The sequence below is a fragment of the Embiotoca jacksoni genome, unplaced genomic scaffold (assembly GCF_022577435.1).
Source record: "Embiotoca jacksoni isolate LCO1_2020_lvr unplaced genomic scaffold, fEmbJac1.0.p SCAF_1, whole genome shotgun sequence".
Classification (NCBI taxonomy): Eukaryota; Metazoa; Chordata; class Actinopteri; family Embiotocidae; genus Embiotoca; species Embiotoca jacksoni.
The window spans coordinates 15,247,441-15,269,681 of NW_027185229.1; the positions used below are offsets into that span (position 1 = coordinate 15,247,441).

A 22,241-nucleotide genomic window follows, 5' to 3' on the forward strand; every position below is an offset into this window, starting at 1 on the left:
CCACATATTTCTCACTGCATGAACACGGTATGGGTATGCTGGGAACACTCCGTCAGGAGTCGTTTGCAGTCGCTGCATCTGATTGGGCTCAGACCTTCGATTTAATCAATCAGTATGCCCTGAAAACTGCCGAAACTCCACCACCGCTGCAACTGCATTTAGAAAAAAAAAAAAAAAAACGCTTGATGTCAACATGATCGCACGTAATCACTGACACTGGCTACTGATGCGTCTGCTCTTCAGATGCAAATAGGGTGTTCAAACTACAATCACAGAGGAAAACTGAAATTGTCTGGCAGAGCCAGGCTAGAACATTAGCTCCATAGGTTGGACATTTTTCTTCTGCGCACATGACCATATACAGATGTTTGAGAACACTTCAACCCCACTACGATGTGCTTTCAAATTAGTACAGTTTAAAAATTAGGACGTGGCAGCATCAGCATTTTGTTTTCTTTTACATTACTTTAGTTACTGACACAACACATGCAATTGCCTTCATTATTGTTTTTAATAAATCAATGAGTCAAACAGTACCTAAAGATGAATTCTGTAGTGTAAACCATTACAATAATAAGCCAAACAAAGAGGAACATTAAATGGACATACACAAATCAGTATCAAATTAGCAGAACAACTCAAACATATGCACAAAACCTCAAGGTGCCTCCAGCACTGTCGGAATACATAAATAATTAAAAATTTGGTAACGCTAGGGGCCTTGTTTTAATGACAGCTTTGTGCCATCCGAGACATTCTTTGTTTGCCACGAACAGGTTTTTCCTTCACCTAGAGCCTTTTGCTATTTTGGTGAATCACCATCTGCCCCAAAGTGGGAAGCCAGGCACATTTGAGGGCGTGTCAGTAACAACCACACTGCCGAGTTTAAGGGTAAAGAATGACAGAGAGAATCATGCTGCCATGACCCAGCTGCTTGACCAGGTCTGTTCGTCACAGGACTACTTTACAATAAAGGTTGATTATATAATATATAAAATAAAAACCTCCAAAGGAGACAAAGTGTGTCACTGCAAAATATTACATCTGCATAAATTGGAATGAATAAAAAAGTCAGTAAGTTTAATTGCGTTGTGACCTAGAAATAGACTGAAATTGTAACACATTCTTGCCTCACTAAAAGTGACTGCCAAAGATGGAAATTTTGATGAGTTTGTCCTTTCAACTCTTTCTGCCTCACTCCTATCTGACATTATATGAATAGTGCACAGCCCACCCTGCAGCAGCTGGAGCCGACATCAGTCCGGCTTATCATCCACAAGCTCTCTGTGATTTCCACACGGCTCTTACCAACAGTCACCTATAGCGACTTCTGTAAACATAAGATGGCATGATCAGATACCGTTTCATAAATATATTGGTCTGAATAAAGACACTGTATAATAACCGTCAGCTAACATGCAGAATTAAGAGAGATCATTTCACAGACTTTCATTGAAAAAAAAAAAAAATGATATTGCCAAATGGAGGTAACACAGTGGTGATTGAGCCTGTGGTCCACTGATGAAAGCCCTTGCATTTGCAGTATTAAGAATTCATGAAAAAAAAACATCAGACGTGGCACAACAGCCTTGTGTGAGGCTTGTGGGGAAAGGAAGAAGAAGCGTACTGTTTGCTGCTTTCTGCCTTCGCCATGAGCAAATGGTTGCAATTGCCTAACAAACAAAGAAAAGATCAACAGCTACCGACAATGAATCTTCAAAAACAAGGTCAAATCCACAGAAAAACAAATATTAGGCGTTTGTTTGGATAGCTGCAAAGAAAAGTCTATGAAAAATAAAAATGAAATAGATGATTGAGATTGTAATTTTAATAGTTGATAAAGAGCCACAGCAAGTTTGTACAACCCTGTTTCCCAAAAAGTTTGGACGCTGTATAAAATGTAAATGAAAACAGAATGTAATGATTTGCAAATCACATAAGCCCATATTAAATTGGAAATAGACCAAATACAAAATATGAAATGTTGAAACAGAGAACTTTTATTGTTTTATGAAACAAATATATATGCTCATTTTGAATTTGATGCCAGCAACACCTCAAAAAGGTTTGGACACGGGTAACAAAAGACCAGAAAGGTTGTGTAAAGCTAAAAAAAAAAAAACACTCACTTAGTGGAACATCTGACAACAAATTACATTCATTGGCAACAGATCAGTAACATTAAAGGAGATAAAAATATAATTTCAGAGAGAGAGTCTCTCCAGTGAAGATGGGGAGTGGTTACTCACTTTGTAAAAGACTAAGAATAATGTTCCTCAAAATAAAATTGTAAAGAATTTGGGGAATTCATTATCTACAATACTTAAAATCATTAAAAGACTCAGAGAATCTGTAAAAATCCCTGTACGCAAGGGACAAGGCAGAAAACCATTATTGGATGTTCTTGATTGCCAGGCCCTCAGGCAGCACTGCATTACAATCAGACACACTTCTGCAGTGGAAATCATTGTCTGGGCCAAGACAAACTTAAAAAAAACATTGTCTGTGAACACAGTTCATTGCTGCATCCGAAGATGCAGGTTAGAACGCCATGCAAAGAAGAAACCATATTTAAACATGATCCAGAAGCGCCGCCACCTTCTTTGGGCCCCGGCTCATTTAAGATGGACTGAGGTGAAGTAGAAAACTATCCTGTGGTCTGATGAATTAAAATTTTACACTGAGTCCTCCGGGATAAAGTGGAGAGCGACCACCCAACTTTTTATCAGCGCACAGATAAAAAGCCGGCATCCGTGACGGTACAGGGACGCATTAGTGCACATGGCATGGATTGAAACCATTAATGCTGAATGATATGTACAGGTTTTGGAACAACATATGCTGCCATCCAGACAACTTGTCTTTTAGGGAATGCCTTGTATATTTCAGCAAAACAGTGTTAAAGTGCATTCTGCACATATTACAACAGCATGGCTCTAATAGAAGAGTCCAGGTGCTAAACTGGCCTGCCTACAGTCCAGACCTGTCACCTATTTAACAAATGCAGCTCATCATGAAATAAAAAATACGACAAAGGAGACCCTGAACCTTTAAACAGCTAAAGTCCTATCTCAGGCAAAAGTGGGGCAACGTTTCACTTACAAAACTCCAGCAACTGGTCTCTTCAGTTCCCAGATATTTGCAGTGTTGCTAGAACAAGAATTGATGCAAAACTGTGGTAAACATGCCTCTGTCCCAACTTTTTTGAGATGTGTTGCTGGCATCGAATTCAAAATAACCATATATTTTCCAAAAAAAACCAATAAATGTTAAAAAGGCCAGGCTAACTTGGACTATTCCGCCACCGCCACAATAATTGCTACAATAATTGTATTATTCTTACATTGTGTATTCTTACTCTGTTTCAGAAACCACACACACACGAATGCAAACACAGACACACACCTCAGCTCTATTCAAGCAAAGACAACCTAATTCAGAATTAAAGTTATTTCACTGGACTCGAGGGTGATTTGAAGAGTCACTTCAGTGGTGGGCTGTGATCTTCCAGAACCTCAGTTTATAAAGAGAGGCCGCATTCAGCCATTCTCATCTTTCCAATACAAAATTACAGTTTTAACATCTGGTATGTTGTCTTTGGTCTATTTGCAATTAAATTTGGCTTTATGTGATTTGTAAATCATTGCATTTAGTTTTTATTTACATTTTACACATCGTCCCAAGTTTTTTTAGAAACTGGGTTGTACTTTAATTAACAAATCACTCAATAGCTTTTGGCTATTGGCAAAGAGGCCAGTCAGTTGTATCGTGTTGTCTATTGGTCAAAATAATTCATAACATTTAAATACAATTTATCTATCTGTCCACTTATTGGTTAAGAAACTGATTTTAGTTGACAAAACAACAGAGCCAAATCGTTGCTATTGTTGTTGCTGTGCATCATGTAATCTAATGTGGGATGAGCTATTTAGATGACATGCTACAGCAACAAAATATTCATCCCTTCATAGGTTCGCTTTTTTTGTTTTTAATATGCGTTATTCAAACAGCCAACACATTTTTTTCGTAAAATAACAATTTGTTTTCAGCGCACTAAATGTAATCAGCACTGGGGGTTTATTATTACCATTACTGTCAACCACAGCCGCTTGTGTTAACTATTAAAGCCTTCCAATTTAATATATTTAATTATTATGTCCATCTGAACATGGCACAATCCCCTGGAACCAATTATTTAACAACATATGAAACCGAAATTCATTTAACGCGCGAGTTATAAAATCACACCTGCCTGCAGTGTTCTGCCTCTTCACTCATCAAGACAGAAAAAACATCAGCATCAGAGAACATCAAATAAATACAACTAGAACTTCTTGTCTAAAGCAGAGCACTGTAATGATAAATATATGTTTTCAGCTATTACTTTAGAATGTGGTCAGAGACAGTTGGTTGTTGGATGTATTTATCTATACATCCTTGCTTTACATCTGGTTGTGAGGGCAAATGCTTCTCTGTAGTAGTAAAACACATGTTCTGTTGATTTCACTGAACTGACGGATTACTTTTGCATTTCACCTGGACAAATTTATGAAGGGTTCAAGGGGCACTTTATTACAACAGTCTAGTTAACTGAAATACGTGACCGCCATTCTTTAACAATATATTATTTCCCATAATGTTTTTACAGTAACGGGGCTATAGCTGACAAAGAACATGTGGGTACACCTGTGCTGCAAATCACATTTTCTGATTCAATAGAATAATCTGAGACAATAACTGTGATTTATATACTGAAAAGTAAAACAAATTCAATTAATGGCTATATGGCATATAAACATAAAGTGTGAAACGGAAGCAGAGCGAGCACACAATGGTGCCAGAAGTTTCTCATCGCAGCAATAATTGGAAGCAAAAACTGAACTAAAACGGAGAGTAAATATTCAATATAAAACTGACCTGAAATGCCTAAATTAAGGATTATTCCTTTTGTGTTCATGTAATTCCTTAATGAGTTGTATATACAGCAACAGGATGGTGTAGGCTGTACTTTCCTCTGAGGCTGTACTGTTGGCAGCCTTGTTTCTCTCCAAACAAACTTAAAAACGCCTCTTTTCGGATGAACAGATGGTGATGGATCCACCGGCTCAGGAACAAGTTCAGTGGGTTTGATCTTTCTGTCCATCAAAACAGATGGAAATTTGACAGAGATGGACGCATCATCATCCCTGTCGAGACAGCTCTTATTAGAAGGTAATCAAGAGTAACATATAGAAATAGACATGCTGGATTAGTGAGGCTACTACCCTCAGAAAGCTCATGAATGCCACTAGAAATGCAAACTATGAATGCAAATAAGGTAGAGTTTAAATATGATGTTTTCTTTCCTTGAACAAACCATAATGTGCATTTTCTGTGGGCTATAACTACCCATAGGTGAACATGTTGTTAAAGGCCAATCAGCAGTGATGTTTAACTGTATTACAAAATAAACATTTCGTCGTATGTGAATGTAATTTTTTATCAGGCAGGAAGCCATCATACTAGTAACATTTAGACGCAGCTCAAGTTTCAGGAGGATTAAATGTTTTTTTCCACTCTGTATTATCCGGAGCCCAGGCCTCAAAATGTTTGGACGGTTAGAGAATTGGGTATTGCGCACCTGTAAGACCGCTGAGCGCGGGTCACACAAAAATGATGTTGATATTGAGTGGAAGTGAAACAATATGCTTCATTATTATCCAAAAACATGAAGCTGCGGGGTGCATAAAGCTGATAACTTAGGAAGTAAAAGGGTTTTACTTTAACTTACAGTAAATTAACAAAACCTAACTGTATCACGACAGAAGCAGGGATCCGGACACGATAAATCTATTTTATTCATAATGCAAAAAAAACAAAAAAAACAAAAAAAGGATTAACACTAACTGGCACCAAAAGTCATGTCACAAACTGCGGTAGTGCATCCACAGGCAGCATCAATCAATAATATTCCACAAGCTAGGAGGCTAATAAGCACTGAGTTTCGACATGAATTAATCTGTTCTCAAGGGGTTAAATTTGTCTCTGCAGATTTTTGTTTTGTCCTATATAACAATGACATTTCCAATTGTGTTGTGGTGGCAATGCAAATTAGCTGCATTGTATTCAGTTGCAACAATTTGTTTTGAATGAATGGAGCATTACAAAAATAAACTGCACCAGGGTGTAGTTGGGATGGATGGTGGGTGTATTATATACAAGTGCTCTCACACCAAGGACCGGCGTTCACATCCAGACTCCCGTCTGTGGTTTAGGCAACAGAAGCACTTTGGCTAAGGTTCAGGGAAAAACTGGTTTTGATTTAGTCACAGTGGTCTTTTTTCGTTTTAACCCAGATGACCAGTGCTGCCAGCACCAAAACATAAACTTAAAACTTTGAGTAGTGCTCTACACTACAAGTAGATATTTTGGTAGGGAAAAAAAAAAAGACATCAGTGAATATGTTACCGATATGTTCAATATCAATAAATTTGCAACTTGCCAAATGTAATTTATCAATGTTTCCCAATTGTGCTGATTAAAAAGAAAAATGTAATTGGTCACAAATATGTTTCCTTCAAATCATATTTGCCGTTACATTTTAGTTGTACAGGAATGCAATTTCTTCAAGACGGCATTGGTCTGCCTGGTAATCTCGTTGGTTACAGTTCAGCATGTTCAGTAAGTACTGAAGACCTTGAGGGTGTGTATGAGCTCAAATCGTTGAATAGTGTTTGTACAACTGAACAGTCTCAGCAGTCATAGCATATAAGTATGGTAAGCCCTGAAGGGGAAACAATGTGTCAGTCAGTCACAACTTGCTTAAAAGGGCTTAAAGCAGTCTACACTTTTCCAGGTAGTTTGTAAAACAGGCGTTTAATGCTTCCAATTAGTTAGGTGACATATATATATAAAAGCGAAGCAGGCAGGAGAAGGCAACATCATTTGTCGTGACTGACTTTAGAATGTCAACATATGGCCTTGACAGCTACTTCTGACTCTGGTGTGAGCAGTGTGAGTGGTGCAGTTGTCAAGTAACCATCCTCTTACTTACCTGATGTCATTTTTGAACTCATGAACAAATGGGTGAACATATTCATCACTACAGCAGGTGAAACCACCCTAAATAAAAAAAAAATCCAAAGCTGCACGTGTGCTGGCGGGTGCATTCTCTAACCATGATTAATACAACAAAAAAAGAAAGTGCTTTAATTTCTGTTGTTGCAAGTTTTATACCAAGAATAACTTGCAGCTGCCATAAAGGCTACCCATGAATTGGACTCCTGCTCAAAAAGCGCAATCTACCTTTTAACTTAAAATAAAAAACACACACAAAAAACACTTTAGTGAATGCACTTTACCACCTTTAAGTTGTAACCCCCTTTTACATAATGAATCTGAACATTTCAATCTTTTTTTCTTTTTTTTTAATATTATAAGTCTGTTTATAATGACAAGCACTTGATAAAAGCCCTATCTTCAGAGATCCACTTGACATAATGGTACTGAATGTAGAAATTACATGCCATGCTGTTGTCAAGGTTTCAGGACTGAGTGGTAAAATAACAAGTCCCCAAAGGCAGATATTTAAACTTGTCTGTTTCATTAAAAGTCAGAATTAGGAATTGGAACAGATAACACAACCATTACTATACAAGAAGAAGAGTATGTCTGTAGAACACCCCTTCAGCAGAGTGCTTTGTGACAAAATGTTCTGTCTTCAACAATGGGGAGCTTGAACTGTAATTCGCCCGTGTGGGCAGGAGAGTTATCCATGATAGCCTTGCACAGTTTTTTTTTTAGTTTTTTTTTTTACTCAAAATGAAAAAATGTAAGCATCTCACATTTTCAACCAGGGAAATCAACCAATGAAAAACTGATAGTCCTTGCCAACAAAGCTGTAACATCAAAGCTGCAACTTTGTTACTGAAAAGTTTTTCATCTTTTTTTTAAACAAGTTATGTACGCGTTATATTTTCATTCTTTATTTTTAATAGATTTGCAAAAAAATTAAACAAGCTTTTTTCAATTTGTCATTATGGGGTATTGTGTGTAGAATTTTGAGGGGGAAAAAAAATATTTAATCCATTTTGGAATAAGGCCGTAACATAACAAAATGTGGAAAAAGTGAAGCGCTGTGAATACTTTCCGGATGCACTGTATATATATTTTACAAATATATCCATTTGTAAAAAAAAACATTATTCGCTATCTGCATTCACTTCCTTGATTGAGTCCACGTAATCCATTTTTCCATTCCTGCATATTTCCTCCCCAAAGGTCTAAAGTTGGTAAAGGCCTTATTTTCATCAAATGCTGCTTTTTGTGGCGAAAGAGCTTCATTTGAACTTCATCTATCCACAGGAGTGCTTTTCCAAAACTGCCATGGCTTACACCGCTGTTGACGTTAGAGATGAGGAAGCAGGCAAGGTTTCCTCTGCGATACAGTAGAACAGTGCACCACCACTTCTGTGACGGCTCAACCCTCCTGCAGCTTCCTACAGCAGGTTTTTCGCTTTCCCTTCCTGCCCAGCATAGGTACACTTTTATCTAAAAGATGCTTTTGCTCTTTAAGATCTTGTCTTGACTTTCTCACGTCCCCTTAGCTTAATGGCATTTTAGACAGTGAAAATTGAAAGCTAGAAGCACTTTGCTATCTTTTTATAGCCTCCCCCTCATTTTCAGATCCTCTGTCAATTGCTATAGGAGCCCATGGGAAGTTGAGTGTTCCCCCGAGGTTTGAAGAGCCAGACAAGCTCTGGAATTGCCATTAGCAGATGATTCATATTAAGTTAAGGTTTGGCTATGTGGTTAAGGGTAGGGGAGATCATCGTCATGCTTAAAAGAACCAGAAACGTTATGTCTAGGTTTTTCCATGATGCGCTCGACACTATATAATTGTCTTTCCTAAATTACTAACACAGGAGTAACCTGTGCATTTAGTGGGGTATTGCACCAGCAAATGACAAGTAATGTGGCACACATTTTAGCCAGACCTGAACAAACGGGGCTGTTTAAATACAACAATGATGTGGCTCCTCTACTGTTTCACATTTCACAAATTAATTGTAATTTAAAGCAACACAATATTTGCTGATATTCTCTTTCATATACACACAGTTGAAGGGAGAACTCACTTTTATCATGTATGGGGTGGTTGAAATGATTTAGAGCATGTGATGCTGGGCTTGTATTTGAGGTGGATGAATACTCCATCCAGTGTAAAGCACAAACCTTTCATCTGGTTTCATGGTGGGTTGAACATAGTCGAGTTGTTCTGTAGTGTCAGGAATTTAAAGCATTTAAAGCTGTGATATTTTACTGTTAGCTGCAGGCCATATAAAGGCATGTGTTGCAATTGTATCAGTAGCCACATAAATGTGTTGGTCTTTAGGCTCTCGAGGTCATCTGCATTATTTATACGGTCAGGATTTAATTTTCATCTCATACAAAACCCCTACCCTCGTGGTGTCTGGACCACTAAAGGTCCAGTCATTGTATGGCTGTATACTCATTTCACATTTTTGTATGTACAATTTGTCAGTTGTCTGACCAAAAGCATCTAACACTAGCAATGAAAGTGAAGTATACCAATTCAGCATTCATTCCTTTACAGTCTTTACAAAATGACGTAGTCATTTCAAGGAAACATTAAAGTATGAAATGTTATCTCAAGAGTTGGAATGGTCAGAGGGCTGCAGTGTGTCAAAGATCAGCAACAGATATATGTTAGCAGAGACTGTGGTGACACTGATGATGATAGCAATGATGATAATGTGATTGTGACAGTGGTGGTGATAGTGATGGTCATACTAAGCCTGTGGTAAAATGAGAGTGGTTCCTCTGAAATACATTACATTACAATACATTAACATCAACTTACAACTCACCAAATGAGCAGTAATTACACCTGTTCAGCTTCTTGCATTAAATATTCTGCTGGTGGTCCAAATGCATCAACGCAATTACGCGCTGATAGTGGATTATCCTGGTAGTTTTGAAGGGGCTCGTTCTGCCTCTCGGCTAAACAGCAACGTGAATGGAATGAATAATAACAATGAAAGCAGCACTCAGGGTTAGTGGCCCTAATGTAACTGAAAAAAATCAAAACTAACCAACAGATGTGTGGTGAAACGAGCCAACACAAACAGAACGCAGAGGGAACTAAGGTAACAGCAGAGAGACGCCGAGGAGGGCAGCTCAAATCAAACATCTGGTGACTGGATACTGCTGTGCTGTGGGAGAGGGAAGTAGCCAAGGAGTACACCGGGACTGCATCGGGAAACTGTGCTCTAACAAGATCATTTGAATTCAATAGCAGCTGCACTGTTACTTCCAAGATTTAGGATCAGTATGTGACAAGACCAAAGTGGAGAGAAAGGGAAAGGTGTTTGAAGTCTTTTAACCCAAATGACTCCAAGGACTCCTACTTCTGAAAGACATCATTTTGTAGGATATTTTTTTTAGAAAACTAGAGACTTTATGAAGAGTTAAACTGTTCTGTGTTAACAATAAAACAATAGGATGAACCATTTCAGTAAAACCTCTGACAAAAAAAAAACTCAATTTAGGAATAAGTTACAGGAAATTTGGCTGTGACTTGGTTCTCTTGATTTCCCTAACTGGTGCATATTGTGCTTATCTACAGTTACTTTTTCTTTCCTGTGATCATTTTTTTATTAGTTTATTTGCACATTAAACTATGCTAAAATGTTTCTTCAGCTACTCATTACTCTGTCTTGAATGACAATACAGTTCCCTTTGACTTTGAGACTTTGTTGTCGTGTTAGGCAGCTTCCAGGTGTGAATGTTTGAACACTTTCTCTGGGAGCATTTCTTTCACTGACACTTCTTTAAATAACAACAATAATAATCCTAACAATAAAGAAGGAAATAAAACATTAAGACATGATACAATTGTATATGCATTTGACACTCTTTGTGCTAGCTATTTTGTCTTTCTTCATAACATCATAAAGTAAACAACCTTACAATTGTTGTTCTTTATTCCAGTTTTTTTTGTTGTTTTTGTTTTAATAGGATGGCTCAGTACCAGGGCATTTATAGCCTGAGCTAGTGCAAGGTCATGCCTTACTGCTGCATTAGGTACGTTGTTAATGGATGATGAGTGTCATTAATGCCTTGCTGATGTGTCCAGTGTTGACTAATGCAGAAATAAGAGCATTTCTGTTTTAATCAGAAATTAGACACGGTACTAATTTAAATAATTTAAAAAAAATGAACATCAGATTCTATAATCTTCCAGGCCGATAATCTATGGCGTCCAAAATGACCTTAAATTAAGTTCCTGGAAAAACATTGAACAAAAAAACGAACATTAGAACCTTCATAAAGGCGAGGTTGTTCTATTGGAGTGCATTAGTCACAGCTAGATAGATTCATTGAGTGGTAACCATCATAGATAGCACGTACCTAATATTAAAAGGACTCAGGTTGGGATCAGGGGTAACACTCCCAAGTGTAACATTACTATTCCAAAGCAAGGGAAAGTCATCCTTTCTACCAAGTACATCAGTCAATTCAAAAATGATCAGAAAAATGCCAAGCACAGAAATGAATGGCTTTGTTTTTACGATGATAGTGTCAATACTAATGACAAAAAAGGATTCCCAGTGACAGGTTATCACAGTATCATTTGTACAAGGATATTCCACAACCACTGCTGGAGGCTTGGGAGTTAAAAGACAGCTAAAGAACACTAAATCAAAACCATCAATAGCTTTTGTTTCAAAAATCTGTCTCCAGTGTGCTCATTAGAACACAACAAAAACAGCATTCACTAGATACATGTCTTCTACAGCCCTATGCATGTTCCATGCGTGCACGTTGCTATGCCACTGAACACAGTAGAGCTGTTGGCAGTGCTATTACACCAGCAGTGCGTGCAGCAGTTTGAACTGAAGAAGAGGAGGTGAATGCATCATCTAATGTTTATTCTACCTGTAATCAACTTTTCTACATCCCTGAACAGAATGAAAAGGGGAAGACAATCAACGTCTCAGTCAACTCAATTGGTGTGTGATGCAGTAAAAGCCTTACCTTCAACCTCAGCAGCTTCCCACGGCCTTACAGATAATAACGGGGAGGATAAAGGAACGGATGGAGAGACGCGGTGCTCCGTCTGGAAGGGAGAGGGAATCGAAAATAACGAGACAAGTTTAATTACTGTAGGGTACAGAGGACTAATAAGGCGTCTCTGTTACATTGTGGTCAAACATATGGGTTTCGTGAGCTGGGATGTTACGCTCACTGATTAAGGATGAGGCCTGTGTGACAGCAGCCCTGGCAGGAAGCCACTTCACTATTGACAGAGACCAGAGATGCCCCTAGATGGATCCCAACAGGTGTGTTACCCCACCTGAGGCTCTGCTAATGATTTAAATCACCCATACACAATAGAATTTTAACCTAGATGCTATCCAAGCTGCATTTGTTAAGGGTTAAGGTACGAGCACCGTTCTACATAGTAAAAAGGGCTGATTTAAAAAAAAGATGTTGACAAAGGAGATTACATTGGACTGAATGGAACAAAGTACACGGGCACGCACATTACAAGACTCCAAATTTACTAAATGCTGTCATAAAGATGCCAGCGAGCAAGCAGCAGCACAGCTGCCCTCCTGAGGGCCATATGAATAAACTGCATGCACTATATATTTTCACAAATAAACTCGTGTTTCTTGAAAAAAAAAAAGAATGTTGCAGCTGAAATAATAAGGAGGTTAAATGATGGTGACATGAATGACACCATCTTGTAAACATTGTTTAAGCATTTTTGTCATGTTTTACCTGACTTCCTTAGTATTTTTTAAATCTACAAAGAAATATGTACATTTTCCATGAAAGGTTCATTTACAAGCCTAATGTTAAATGGCAGTTTTAGTAACAAACTTTTTTATATCCCCAAAAAAAATGTTTTCTTAACAGTGAAGTATCCTAATTTGTAAAGTCTGGTTTGATATAGATGCAATACAATAATTACTGACAACCTTCCTGATATTATATAACAATAAGCGAGATATTACCACAAGGAGTGGTTTACAGATAACTGCAGTTTGTTTATGTTTTGCATGACTACCAATAATTGATCACATGTATAATGCCAATCAAAAGTTCCGACACTAGATTTATGTAGGAGGCAAAAACAAGGGGTAAACAAAGCAAATGTATTTAAATCTTCACAGTTGCCACCTTTGGTTTGATAAAAGCTTTGCACAGTTAACCAGCTTCATGTGGTAGTTTCCAGGAGCTTTTCATCGCAGGAGTTCCCACATATACTGAGCCCTTGCTGGTTGCTTCGCCGTCACTCTACAGTTCAACCAATTACGTTGACCTAGTTAATTTGCTTACAAAGTCACAAAGGGAAAACAAACAAAAAAGGCATGCCGAGATATGATAATTTGGTGGTTCAATGACTTTAATACCAGCTATTTGTAGAATAACATGTGTGGGGTGTTTGTGGTGATGGGAGAGGCCCAATAAGGAACAGTTTTGTTACACTGCAAGATGCAGCACTCCATCACTCTGCTCTGGTCAAAGGGCCCCTACAGAGCTTGGAGGTGTGTGTTGGCTCGTTGTCCTCTTGATAAAACCAATGATGGTCTCAGTAAGATAAAACTAGATGACATGGCATGTCACTAAATTGCCAACTGCGTTACATCAAATTCCCCCCACACTTCCACACATCCGCGTCCATATTTGCTGAAACAGTTCTCTTCTTCTTCTTCTTGGTGTCCCTGAATAGTTAATGTGTCTACTGCTTTAACTCTGGGAAGCACTGGTGTGGGCTCTAATCTGTGGTGCTGTTAATTGGTGATTTCTGAGGCTGGTAACTCAGATGAACTTCTCTGCAGCAGAGGGAGACTGCCTTTCCTGCGACGGTCCACATTAAGAGCTCGTTTCATTACAGCGTTTGGTGTTTTTCTTTTTAACTTTCCAAGTTCTTGAAATCTAGGCTGACTGACCTTCAGGTCTTACAGTATTGATGAACTTCCTCTTTACTTACTAGAGTGATTCTTGCCATAACATAGTATTTTAATAGTGCTATTTTCTGTACGAGGGTGGATCAATAAGTATCGGGATTTAACACTTACTCATTATGATAGCTTCCCCCTACTCCATTCGCATCACGGTGCTGCGCACTATTCACACGCAACAGGAGCAGTGTCTGAACTCTTTGATCCACCCTCATATACCAACAGTACTTCAGCACAGCACAACTGATGGTCTAAAACACATTAGGAGGGCAAGACATTCCACCAAATAACTTTTGACGAGTTTCTCCTTTTAACTGAAAACATTCCAGGTGGCAACCTCATGAAGCTGGTTAACATACTGATAATAGTGTTCAAAGTTGTCATCAAGGCAAACAGTGGCTAGCCATCCATCCATTATCTATACCCACTTATTCCTGAACAGGGTCACGTGGGGCTGGAGCCTATCCCAGCTCACTTTGGGCAAAGGCAGGGTATACGCTGGACAGATCGCCAGTCCATCACAGGGCCAACACAGAGACAGACGGAAACAAAGACCATTCTCGCTCTCATTCACACCTAAGGGCAATTTGTAGAACCACCAATTAACCCGAGATACATGTTTTTTTGGACGGTGGGAGGAAGCCGGAGTACCCGGAGAGAACCCACGCAGGCACAGGGAGAACATGCAAACTCCGCACAGAAAGGCCCCAGGCCCGGATTGGAAGCCGGAAACTTTTTTCGCTGTGAGGCGACAATGCTAAACGCTGCACCACTGTGCCGGCAAACAGTGTCTACCAAAAATATAGTATTTAATCTAAAACATAATTCGCTATGATCGCACTGTTTTTTTTATTACATGATTTTGTATGCGTCATTTCCTAGTTTTAGCGCCCTCAGTCTTGTTTGTTTTCACTGTGGAAAAAAGTAAAAATAAATAAAAACATGAGAGTGAGTGGTGTGTCCAAACTGCATGTGATAAATTAGTAGTACTTAGTTTATAAATAAATAAATATACTTCAGTCCTTGGGATTCATACACATGAAAAAGCTTTATAAATACACAAAGGTATTACTGATGAAATATTTACTATAACCTACTTTAATGTATTTATCATTCACATTTTTATTGTGTCCCGTGTCTGCATGCAAGGTAAAAGAGACACAGGAACTGACTGAAAGTGAATGTTCTCCAAGCTGCGTACATTGGTTCACCAGGGAGGCAAAGCAAAATATTCCAACATTTACTTCAACAGAGGAGATAGAAAAAAGATTCCTGACAACAATCTGTAAAATCTCACAAAGTCATCTTGATCTCCCGAATTGATAGCAAAGTTACATAATGGTGCCATGTTTCTTTAGCAATGCAAACACCCATTGACTCCTTAGTAGTGTACACTTTAAATTGTGTGGCAACACAATTATCTTTAGCTCATCAACAGGTAGTTAAAAGCACTCTAGAAAGTTATATAAAACACTTAAAGCAAATACACAAAAGTACGTGCTGTTACCACTTGTAAACGCATAATACAGCATGCCGAGTTCAGTTGGAAGTCAGTACACATGTACTGACTACCACCACAGCAAACACAACTGAAGCATTTACTCTGTCTGAAATGCAACAGAAGAGCAGCTGGTGAATCTGTTTATAGTGAAGCCAAACACACTGTGGGCTGAGAGGATTTATTACTTCACACTGCGTTTTAAACATGGCTGAAGACAATGAAAGTCTCATATGATGATACGGAATATGATAATTCAATACCGTCTTCTGGCATCCAAGCTGCATTCATCTCTTTCATGCTCCAAGGCAGACTTCAACACTAACTCTGACAAATTGATGATATAAATGAACGTGGCTGAATGTCTATCGTTACAAAAATTCAGCAGCCCATACAAAGTATCAAAAACTGGGTCAATTTTATTACAAAACAAAAACAAAACAAAACATTGGATACCAATGGTTTTAGTTAGTAGAGATGGACACTTTGATTTTTTTTTTTTTTTTTTTTTTTTTTTTTTATTTAAGGTTTTGAGATAACAGTTCCATAAGGCATATCTAGCACTGCTGAGCATAAGATCATATGATACAATCATAAACTGCAGACCAGCTAGTAAACAGAACATGGGACTGTCTCAATCTGTAAGATCCAGCATTAACTCTGAACCTCATTGTTAGGATTGTCTGTATGGTGCCATCCAGCATACAGTATGTATTCTTCATTACAAACACACCATGAAGTCACATATCTTCTCAAAACATAATTTATTTGGCCATGTTGTTGCATCTCTGGCTTGCTGTTATCACAAATAACCAACTGTATCGCCGAAGCACCCAGGACTGAATATCTTTAAAGGCAGAAACGTATGCAAGGGACCAAGAGATTAAGGAGTCAAAAGAACGTCATGAATAAAGTTGATTTAACATCATATAGAATATACCTTCAGCCCCTATTTAGCCTGTTTTCCCTGACTGTGTGTCGACTTGTTAGAGGACGATGCTGAACAGGGACAGGAAAAGCCCATTTATCATGACATCAGCGGCCCAGCAGGCAGGGAGGCGAGCTGGCAGTGCTGCTGATGGACTGGCAAAGGCCTCATATTACTGCAGCCCCCGGTCTCCCTGTATCCTCCCAGACGAGCCCCTTGCCTGCCATCAACCCCTGCATTCCCTTTCTATTTCTCTCCTTTTCCAGGCAGAGACTCCCAGGGGTGACAGGCAGGCATTGGGTGGCTGATAGCGAGAGTAATTAAAAGGGTTGATTAGAGTGACGGAAGGAGGACACCCAGGGAGAAAACAAGACTCTCTCCCAAGAAAGTGAGACCAAAGAAGAGTGAGGGATAAACTGTAGTATTGGAGCAGATATCACATCAAATCAGTCTTCAATTTAACAAGGGAAGATATATCTTTCTTTTTTTTTTGTCCTCAGTCACTTCAATTGGGTTAAAATCTCAGGGGAGTTACTGTCACGCAAGTCTCTGAAACGCTGCACGGGAGCCAAGTCGATGTGCTCTGCTCAGAGCTTCCCAAGGTAAAACCAAGAACAAAACCGTGAGGCCCACTTCTCCCTGTCGCACTACTAAGGCATCTACACAGTTCACTAGTGGACTAAAAGTAATTTCTTCAAGCCAATGGTCTACTGGTCATCGCACGTTTATGATAGGTTAGGTTAGGTAGTTACCTTATTAATCCCCGAGGGGAATTTTTTTTCGCTACAGCAGCATACAGAAGCAATAAGATAATAAGATAATAATAGAAAAGCAATTAAATAGCAGTAAAACATATACAATATAAAATATGATCAAATATGATAGTGTTTTGACCAAAGGTGTTAAGGATAGTGGCCTGTGTATGTCTATATATTGCAACTTCGTATGTGCAGTAATCACGCACTTCTCTCGCTCCCTGCTGAGTTGTGTGATGGGTTGCAGGTGACCTGATTGTGTGTCTGTGTGGGTGTGTGGGTGTGTTTTGGGAAGGTAATTGGATGCTGGTAGGATCTCCTCTCCCGACTCCCTGTTGAGCCAGCCAGCCAGCTAACATGTCCTTTTATGAGAGTTTTGTTAAAACATCTGTAGTTATTGATCATCATCCCAGTTTGTTGTAGGGGTGGTTGGCAATGTCTTTATAGCTAGTTTTCTCCTCTTTTGTAAACTAAGGTTAAGGCTTTCACCTTTGGTTCTATTTTCCTTTCCAGGTAACTGCAGGAGACAACTTTACTTCCCTTTTTTTTCCTTTTTTTTTTTTGTCGTTTTGTCGTTCACCCACCCCGAAGCCATATTATGAAAATAAACCTTTTAAAAGGGCTGCAAAACGTTTGTTGCTGGTGGTTCTTTTGGGAACTGAAAGAGGAGAGTCTCATTGTTCCCGTTACACCCAGGTCTCCCCTTGGCTGGTTGTAACAATATTAATTTCATTATTTAAATATATATTTTTTGAGGCATCAGAAATTGTTAACACTGTGATACATTGCAGGAAGAATACTGCGGCCTGGCTCGTAACTGATGATGATATTAACTGACATTAAATGATAACTGATATTGTACTGTCCGCACCGCCTCTGCATTGATGAGGGGAGCCAGAGACACCGTTGTAGTGTTGCATGAACCCATTTTTTGGGGGGGCAGCTAACGGCAGGCATTTCGCAGTGGCTGCCGCATCGTGCTGCTAATATTACCCCTCAAATGCGACAGGCGTTCACTTCCTGCAACAAGGGCCCACTGGTTACCCACAAAGTACCCTCCCTAAAAGTGAAGGCTCGACCAGTAACAAATGTTTTTTTTTGTTACGTATAACATATTTGACAAAGCTGTTTCAGGGTTTGTTTTCTACCTGCCAACAAAACAACTCAGACTTGTCTGGAGGTTCAGGTCCTAATCACCAAATTTATGCTACTACAAGTCGGCCTCCCTGGGTTGACCATGTTTAATTGGCTTGGGAAGAGATAACTATTTATAAATAACTCTTTCCCTAGTATTATGAGAACCACTGCCCAGTGTAGGAAGCAGTTAAATGATATAAGACTATAATCAGCATCTCATAAACACCGTTAATTAAAATGTCAACGTAAACAAAGAACACTCGTCCAATATACTGAAATCAGGTGCTCGAGGGATGTTGAGGAGTGAGCTCAAGTATATTATGCAAACTTAAAGCTCCCGACACAATGAATTTATTAACAACACTGATGAAGAGCAACGTGCTCCGAACATCACTGACGATGTGGTGTTTATAAATAAGCTGCATCGATGATTTCAGTGTGCCTAATTTATTTTCCAATTATTCATTAAATGGCCTACGTTGTTTTGTGTAAATTGCCCAAACCTCTGTGGTCTTGCACGGCTGGCTAGATTACAAAACCAAATGAGTTGGTGTAAAGGCTTTTAAATTGTTACCCTTTCATGTGTAATTTAGTTTCAAATCATTTGTAGTTAACCGGAGGGCTTTTATATTTCATGGCTAAGATTGGCTACCGTGGCATGATGCACGCTAACTGCCGGATTCACATCCAATTCAGTAGACTAATGTCAGCTTAATTTGTCATATGATTAACTGAATCGTAAGGTTGCATTCAAAAATGTTGTTTCATTATTTATGCAAGTGGGACTAAAAATACAGAGAACGTCAAAACTGTCTGTGGGATTTTGAATGATCTGCTCATGTGCGTTCTGTCCAATCAAGCCACGACAATAGGTTTAGACCTGGTTTGTGCTGTCGGAAGCACAAGCGCAACTTTGACACAAAAATTGACCCGCATGGCCGCATTTTCAAAGATTCCCGCCCTGCGCCTTTCTGCCAATCTCGGATCTCCAGTTGCAAATACGCGTCTTTCAAAACGTAATTTACCATTATGTCTTGAAAGCAGAATGAAATGGGAAATAGCCAAAACCATTTAAATGTGTCCTTTTGAAAAAATAACAAAAAAGTGAACTGTAAATAGCCATATTTTCATTTAGTGTGATTTTTATGTCAACAGCAATACAATTAATAACAAGTTACTATGTTTGGTGTGCATTAAATGCTATGTTAAATGTTGTTATTTAAGAATTTTAAAAAAAACTTGTAGATGAGCAACACTTCTGAGCGCTTTACATATGCCATAATTAATTACCAAGATTGCCAACTTCATGGCTAACATAAAAGTTTAAACAATTTTAGTTTTGGTTCTGTGCACACGCCATTACCAGGCTATGGCGTGTACTAGAATAACTAACAAAATGGTGTTCATGTTAACATGCACAAACAGCACAGTATTATACATATTTCAGTGACTCCAAATTAGACATAGACGCTAGAGGATGTTAAAATAGATTTGATCTTGTTAAAATCTGCAAAAACCAACACATCTGCTCTTATTTCAGCAGCTTGCATTTACTATATTTGAGGACAGAGCAGTATTTGTGTTTAAGGACAGAGTACCCAGACAGGGTCAAAGCTGAAATAACCTCAAATAAATGAAGTCCACAGCATAAATTCCTCAATGACTTCTGCACACAGCAGCACCCAAACAACATCTTCAAATTACATATTTCATCAATAATAAATTCTACAAACTTTATATTGTAACATTAAAGTACGTATATGACAAAGGGCCTTTCACACCCAAAGCTACAATAATGATGTATTGATGTATTATTTATTTATGTGTCAGACTAACATGATCAGTCTGAATGAACACATCCGTTTTTCTTTGGCTTGAAGAAAACAAACTAGATTAGGGCAGCTGCCAACTGGTGCACGTTATAATTATGTTACAGCAATACTAAGACCAAATTCACGTTTACGACTATATGGGACATATGTACATACATGCACACAGATATACAGACATGCAGGTACCCATGGATTCCAGTAAAATCTAGTTTTCTTCTTCAAAAGGTGTTTTTCCAATAATGAATGATACAGTTACTGTACAGACAAATAATTTCATCATCAGCAAACATATTTAAATTATGGATAATATAAATAGATAGACAGCAGAGAGAAAATATTTACAATATTTCTTGATAGTAACGGAGAAATAAAAAAGTTAAAAAAATAAAAACTTTCAGTTTTGCTTTCAACCAATCCAAATATGGAGCAATGCCAAAAATGGTGTCAGAGGATTTTACTGAATTTGGTGGTGAAGTATTTCTGTTAAGAGTTTGAAAAACGGATTTCCTAAATGTAAATATCGAAGGACATGTCCAATACATGTGGAGTAGTGACTTGGATGCAATTTTACATTTGTCACATGTGGGATCCACATCTATGGAGCAATGAATAATACATATTTAAAAGAATAAGGACATGAATGTGGAAATATATGGGAATACATAGATGAATTTTTTTTTTTTTTTTAAAGTGGAAATATAAAGACAAATAAAGTTGAAAAGGAGTATTGCCTTTGCTTTTGATTTCCCCATATTTTCTTTGCTTTGCTTTATCATTCCATACACACTAGGGTACATTCAAGCTAATTTGATTTTAGAAAGGTAGATATGATAGACTATTTTAAATTGCAGAGGTGCATGCCAAGTACACATGGAAGAAGAGTTAAGTATTGAGTCCCTCGTTTTATCAGTAAAGGTACAGTCCTATTCCCGAGGCAGTTCCTATTGCTGCCATTGAGGGGCAGACAGACAAAATACTTTCTTAAGTAAGGTTAAGGGAAATAAATATATACAAAGGATTGACTGGAGACTTGTGCAGAAGTTGGGGTAGTAAAGGCTGTACATAATGCCTAATTTGTAAACATCTGTTTACATGTGTTGGTAATACCAAAGGTTTCTGAAAACAAGCAAAGTAATTATCAATGAATAGCTCACCAAAGTATGTAGACGCATGGCACACTAGTTTAGATGTAAAACAGGTAGAGCAGGGGTGGTGGGTGACTATTAAGGGGAGTAGTTCTGGGACCCCAGGACTGCTTTTGAGCCTTGTTCTACTTTCCATGCAGATTACCTTACTCTTTAAATAATAGTTTTGTTTGTTGTTTTACTATCTAATCGGTCATTTGGACAAGGAACAAGAACTGAAAATGAGCTAACGTGTTGATTGATGTGCAATATCGCTGAGAAAAATAAACAAATACAAGTGTTCTGCTGAATTATTCAGCATTAGTCAAGATGAGACTGTTGGTAATATATCAGAAAATTGCAAAGGACCTATATTGACAGTTTCATAGTAAGTCCATATTTTGTGGTACCTCAATGTAGCAAAGGCAGGCCTAAGTTGTTATAAACTTTTAAAACATTATAGAGGTCAGGTCAAAGTGTGAGTCTTTGACACTAGGGGTCACAGTTTGGATTCTATCCACGAACAGCAGTCAACACTTTAACTTGGTCACTCCCTAAATTTAACCAAATATCAATACCACATACATAAAGGTGCAAATCAGAAAACATTTATATGAATCATTTTTGGACAATCTGACAAGACCAGACTGTGCCCATGAGGGTGTTTTGATGAGCATACACCGACAGATAACTTGTTTAGTCATATAGGTTGGAGTACCTGTCACACTGGACATGTGGATCAAGGGCAGAGAAGTGCATATGGTGCAGTGGAATGTAATATTAACCAAGGATTGACATCCCAGTGCCGTCGAACTTTACCGCCTCCGTCTCAAATGCATTGGCATTCTTGTGAAGTTGTTGGTAAATTACATGTTCACTACAGACCAACAATGAAGGGGTGAAACAACTTCACAAACAGCATTCTGAATGTCCAGTTTGAACATCATTTTCAAAATGTGTTGGACAAATTGGAAATTGATTAGGAATGATT

At 38.4% G+C, this 22,241-nt stretch overlaps 1 protein-coding gene across 3 annotated transcripts in view; it reads right to left on the bottom strand.

The window, feature by feature from the left end:
- LOC138193158 (bis(5'-adenosyl)-triphosphatase-like) overlaps positions 1-22,241 on the bottom strand; it is a 276,788-nt gene that overhangs the window by 234,076 nt on the left and 20,471 nt on the right. For all 3 annotated transcript variants that reach the window (XM_069141228.1, XM_069141058.1, XM_069141141.1), the window contains exon 3: positions 12,040-12,121. The gene's annotated coding sequence lies outside the window, so the exon portion shown is untranslated. The remainder of the gene's footprint in view (positions 1-12,039; positions 12,122-22,241) is intronic.